Source organism: Electrophorus electricus, chromosome 25, assembly GCF_013358815.1.
Source record: "Electrophorus electricus isolate fEleEle1 chromosome 25, fEleEle1.pri, whole genome shotgun sequence".
Classification (NCBI taxonomy): Eukaryota; Metazoa; Chordata; class Actinopteri; order Gymnotiformes; family Gymnotidae; genus Electrophorus; species Electrophorus electricus.
The window spans coordinates 5545320-5551593 of record NC_049559.1 but is presented as its reverse complement, the minus strand read 5'-3'; the positions used below and the strand labels follow the sequence as shown (position 1 = coordinate 5551593).

The 6274-nt window shown below is 40.4% G+C and overlaps 1 long non-coding RNA gene across 1 annotated transcript; it reads left to right on the top strand.

The window, feature by feature from the left end:
• The first annotated feature begins 1758 nt into the window (after nt 1-1758).
• Nucleotides 1759-4163, top strand: LOC113586731. Its single transcript, XR_004775608.1, has 3 exons — nt 1759-1864; nt 3341-3395; nt 4108-4163. It is a non-coding gene; the product is annotated as an uncharacterized LOC113586731 (long non-coding RNA).
• The last annotated feature ends 2111 nt before the right edge of the window (nt 4164-6274 follow it).

Genomic DNA, 6274 nt, shown 5'->3' with positions numbered 1-6274 from the left:
CCTACAAGAATATTGTCACAAGAAAATCTATGTATTAATTTCTTAAAGTCTACAGCATTAAAAACTAATGAAAATATAAGGAGGAACATGTTAGATGTTGTATAATTGTTTAACGGTCTATTCTGCATTGATTAACATATGTGAGTGTAGCATATTATGCTGCCCATTTGTAAGATCGATTTGGGTTAAAGGTCGCTGTTTTCAGCAAAAGCCAGCAGATGGCGCTCTGAGTCACTGCTGATCTGTTAGAGCAGATGTGTCCTTCCATCATTCATTATTCACTCTCTCATAGATAAATACATAGATTGATTGATTGATTGATTTTGTCACAGTGTGGCCTGTCACATTCCTGTTTGTGTTTTATGGTGATCTGGGAGCCCTTCTCTCTATATGAGTTCTGTTTATAGTTTTTTTTTATGTAAACTAGTGAGCCTTATATATATCTGTGTTGACGCTAACCACTCCATAGCCCTGTGCTGCTCAGAGATCTTCCAGTCAAAACATAGTTTATTGGGCTTATTTGGGTGACTTTGGACAACCGCAGTATTTCCTTCAAATGGCCCTGCAGTGGTACAATTTGAGTCTGCCTTTACATGTCGTTGGGACGGAATCCTCATTAAACTGCATTAAGAGTTTGTGCAAATTTCATTATTTGCTTTGAATACAAACGCAACTAACTCCATGATGCTCAGTTCAAGCACTGTACGAATGGCAAGTCAGACAATAGGGAGTTAAATGTGACCATAGCCCCATGAAGCAACCTGTGTTCATTGTAGCCAACTGACTTGGACATTGTGACATCACGTTATATGAGTATTTGTATAGTGTGTGTGTGTGTGTGTGTATGCACGATAACTACATAACTCCTATTAAACAAATTCTCGTAGACTACAGAACGACCGCGGCTTTGATCTCAGTGGAGGCTAATGCGACGAGTTGGTGGCCAGTACCAGTGGGTTTAAAAAAACTGAAGGAACGCAATCAACAGGTGAGAGTGATTAGTGGTGAATAATCGGTAAACAGTTGATTGGGATCGTGGTGCAGCTGGGTGCTTATCCGAGCGTGACAGACACGGCATTGCATCATTAGCACGTTTTACTGTGCTCTAGCATAAGTAGGCCTGCTTTTTGCGTTATTTATCCTTTCATCTCCTCTAACTATCCCATTACTCTGCCCTTTAGTATAGTGAGTCATGGAAACATATGTGAAATCTGAATTGTTTGGTTTTTTCTGAACATAGCGATTAAAACGACTAAAGAACAGTTACTGGCAATGTTAACTTTTATTAACTGTTAACTGGGGGTCTCTTCACTACTAGCAGTTGACCAAATGCAGGGGAACAAATGTGTTAAATATACTGGTTGCATCGTTTTACTTCCAATTTGTCATAAATATCAAGGTCATTTCTTGCTGGAATTAGTTACTGAGCCGCCAGATCTGGTCTTCCTTCATCCCCGTCCCACTCTGTAATTAGGAGAAAGGCGACAGCGCAGTGTTTTACATTCCTCTTCTTCCACGGAATAAAGAAATGCACACTGGGGATAATGGGTGTCAGTGGCTCAGCTGTCGTGAACGCGACGTTAACGGTGTGATTTATTTTACCCTGTCTCCTCTTTCGGCTCGCGGCACTGACCTATGCACTTCGCTGTCGAGCGAGCGCGCCGTCACCGCCGACCCTAAATGCACGAGGCGTGGTATTGGACAAATGGGTCTCGTGACTGTTATTCCCGAGGAGACGTTGTTGCACGGAAGGGTTGATCTGCAGACCGTCGTGGGAGCACGGCTACAAACGGAAAACGGCACTGCCGTTGATGCAGAATGTTTGGCTCTTGCAGACAAGCGGATCACGTCTGATCCAAATAAAGTGAGACACCGTGTGAAACTCATATCCCTTTTTTCTGCATGTTTTTTTTTCTGTTTTTTTTTTATTCAGTGACACTATATCAGACTAGTGATTAGTAAAACCCAGCGAACAACCCTGTGGGCTATCAGTACCATCAACTAATCTGCTCTTTTCGCCACAATACGAATTAATTAATTCTGACCGTCATTCATCATTCCGCTTTGGGCTTTAAGACTTCAGATATACTCGTACTCATTTCCTGGCCATTTTTATACTGTAGCCTATGTGGAAGCAAAGAAGAAAAAAATTACATAGGGGGCAATGAAAAAGGTTCATTATTAAACTGGGAAGAACAGATCTACTGGCAGCTCAGCCTGGAAACAGCTCTGACAGGAGGTGGGGAATCGATCATAATTAGCTGTCGTGGACTGCCAGCAAAGCATTCTAGCAGGGTGATGAGTAAGACATGTATACGTCTCTCCGTGTTGTAGTGATCGAAACAGATGACAACAGAAGGCAACATGTGTTCAGAATATCGTATTTTATTGTTAAAACAAAAGCCCCCGTGTGTATTTCATAACAGTATGTAAGCAGTATTATATGTGTAGTAGGTGAAAACGTGTGCTTATCAGAGGATGGCCGATTGTGTAACTGACCTTGGGATTTTCAGAAAATGTCATTTATTCCGGTCCTGCATTGTCCAATCAGGTTTAGGCAGAGCCTGTCTTACTGCTTACCCCACAGTTTGTGCATTTGCACGACTGCAATCAATCACTAGAAATGTCCATGGAAACGGCACTATAAAAAGCTCAGTGTTTGGGATCAGGATGGAACTGTTCCAGGGTGGAGATGGAGGCTTGTTGGAAGTATTACAGAACAATACACGGAAGCACATCTCACAAGTAGTTAGCCTGCTATTCCTCTAGTCCTCTTATCTAAGGCCCACATCTTAGTTTTCACCTAACAAACACATACTTTTAACGTATATGGTTAGGTAAATGCCAGCAAGAATCTGTTATGTTGGCTTACACTGCCACTAAAACAACATCCAGTAGGGTGATTTTGATTGTTTATAAATGAATTCTTCATGTCACACTAGTCCAGGAGGAGCAGTACTGAATGCCTGGTTATTAGAATGTGAAAATGATGAGTTATGGTAAAAATAAATATGCTGTGAGCATGTCTGTAATATAATACATCACATTTGCTCAAGATAAATATCAAGTACAGTATACCATAACATCAAAGGTGGTACTTTCCTAAGGAAGGTTTATTGAGTCATTCTTGAGAAGCTTGCTGCTGTCCAGGGTCCTGAAGCTGCATTGTATAGAAGATTCCAACACCTGCATGTTGTAGAGCGTTGCGACATGTAGCATCTGGGAGAAGGTTAAGAGCAAGAAGTGGCACTCAGTCACCTGCTCACCAAGGCTACAAAAGTGATGCACTGGTGAAACATTTATATCTTCTTTCTCTCCGATTTCTTTGTCTCCCCGTCAGAGATGACAGAGAATTGGAGCCCAGCTGACTGGGGGGAGACATTCAGCCTGGCTTGGTGAGAAACAGCAGTCTTGCTGCCAGAGTTTGATGAAAAACCCAGTAGTGAATGTGGAAGGATTAATTTCACTTATGTTCGGTAGTTACTCATAGGAGTCACAAGCAGACAGCAGCAATAAATTAGACTCTGTTGGATTAATGCTACTGTTGGATTAATGTTACTCTACTGGGCATTTCATGCCTGCAGGAGGAGACACATTACACAAAAAAGTAGATGCAGAAACGAATCTGATTTTCAAGTCTGTCAGAAAATGACATCTGTGTTAGACTAGAAAAGAAGCAGTTGCTTTGCTTTATGGCTGATTTCAATAAGGGGGTTTCTGTGGACGGACTTATCATATTTACAACTGCCTTGACTTATAGTCAAGCTCAAAAGTAAATAATGATATTAGCACTTATCATGTAGTAGAGGAAACTTTGTATCTATTCCTCCAAGATAAATGATAGAAGAATTTAATGATATGACGATGTCCTTAAGTCTGAAGTTAAATTTGGTAAATTGTCTTTCTTTTATATACTTTCATATACATATACTTTGGCCTACCAGAAATTATTTACATTAAAAAAAAACTATTTGCATGCACACAAACACAAAATATAAACACTCAAATGTATGTATTACTACAGGGAATGCACATTAGCTATATTGATCATCTCATTTTCAATAATTACCCATGAGGCAGTTCATGTCTGCTGTTGTCTCTCCACAGCTGGCCAATAGCCCTGATGGAGGAGAAAAAAGCACTCTAAGACTGAAGTACTAGGCCTCCTTAAATATTTATGTTCAACACTTTTCTCCAGCTGCAATATTTAAGGCTTACACAAATGTTTAAATCCAATAAAAATAACTGATGTAGTATTTTAATGCATACATGAGTTTTTTCCAGTGTAAAATATTTCTTAGTACTACAATATAGCATGTGATTTATGGCTTAAGTTAATTATCAAGCATGATCTGGCTGTAAAAATGTCTTCCCACCTCTGTCTCTCTGGCTGGCACTTGTAGGGTTAAACCATCTTTGCTCAGTTTACACAGTGTTACCCTCACACACAAGCTCCACCATGTGTCAACCGTGAGAGCGAGTATGTAATACTGATATGTTGTCGACATTGCTATGGAATGTAGAGGTGTTTTGATATGATGAAAGGGTTTGATATGAGTTTCACTTTAGATCCACATATTGGCTCTCAGGTCACAGCCACATCACAGAGCAGATCAGATCCTGACTTCATAACAGTTCAGAACAGACACAGACCTCCAGATGCAGCCATGCCAGGCCCCTACACTGTCCACACCTACGGCTGCCACGTCAACCACATACCTGTCCTGCCCAAACATACAATAGGACAGACTCACAGGAGTGGCAGCAGACGGACGTAATTTGGTTGCCTAGGTAAGGTCAGAGGAGGACATCACACTGTGTTAACATACTGAGCTGTAGATCACCATAGGCGGGAATCTGACAAAATACAACTGCAGGTACAAGCTGTTTCCTCCACAGAGATATTGTAAGATAGGTTCCAGAAGATTTCCATTATCGGTTTAAATATCACACTGTTTAAAAGGGGAAATTTGCCTATGTGATAAGAACTTGGTAACACAAAATGCAGTCCTAAGGTTTTTTGGTATTTGAAGTTATGATGTAAGCACTACTATGAACATCTGCTTGCAATCAGCAATATAAAAATATGTATCAACTCTTGATTTGTAGGTGTAACGATATACCAGATTAGATTGTGGATTCCACAGCTCCATCTTCTGACTCTATACTCAGTTGTCTGAGTAATAGACATTCAGTCTGTGCTACCGCTGATCTTCTAGATAAGCTCCTCTGAATACTGTCTGAGTATTTTGAGTATACACTTATAGTACTGGGTTCAGTGACGTCAGGATATCAGGAAATTTGATCTTACCTGGGATCACCTTTTGTCACTTGCCATACCTGTTATTTATTATGACAAAACCATAAAGATGTCTCAGTTCAGCAGCAAAGCTACCGATGTAGCTCACATCAGCCCTGCTGACACATGCTAATGTTCAGAGAAAATGCCTACGACATTTTCCATCATTGCCGTCACTGTAGGGTCTGAGATTGAAGTTTTATACTGATATCTCTCTCTCTTTCCCTCTCTCTCTCTCTCTCCCTCTCTCTCTGTGTCTCTCTCTCTCTCTCTCTGCTGGAAAAGAATGTTTCAGCATTTTTCAACAGCAAAGATTGCTGTGCATTTTCAGTACTGCTGGCTCTCAAATCTTCCCTCTCAACATTGAAGAAGTGATTATATGACAGTATACATCATCAATTTCAAACCTAACAGGAAAATCAAGCACAAATCATCCTCCTCCATAGTTGTTTGTGTGTGTGTGTGTGTGTGTGTGTGTGTGTGTGTGTGTGTGTTTATTTCCAACCAGTGGTTTTCTTTGTGTATGATACAGACTGAAGCTTCCAGGTAACTAATCATATATATTTCAGACCTTACACATGTTCTTCTTATCTTTCACACACCATCTGAAACCAGGGCATATCTTGCTGGTGATCTGCTTAAATCAAGCAATCTATCTATCTATCTATCTATCTATCTATCTATCTATCTATCTATCTATCTATCTATCTATCTGTCTGTCTGTCTGTCTGTCTGTCTGTCTGTCTGTCTGTCTGTCTCACATGCTCTGTTAATGCATCTTATACCCTACAAGCACTGCAACTGCATGAAAACGCTGAGCTCAGATGCTGAAAACACTGTTCCTAAAATAGCTATGACCATTACTGTATATTTCATGTGAAAATGTAATGCACAGTAAAAGGGTAATATATGGTTGGATTAAACCCCTACTCTTAAGAGTTGCTAGCTAGTGGTTTCTGGGAATGCCAGTTCATT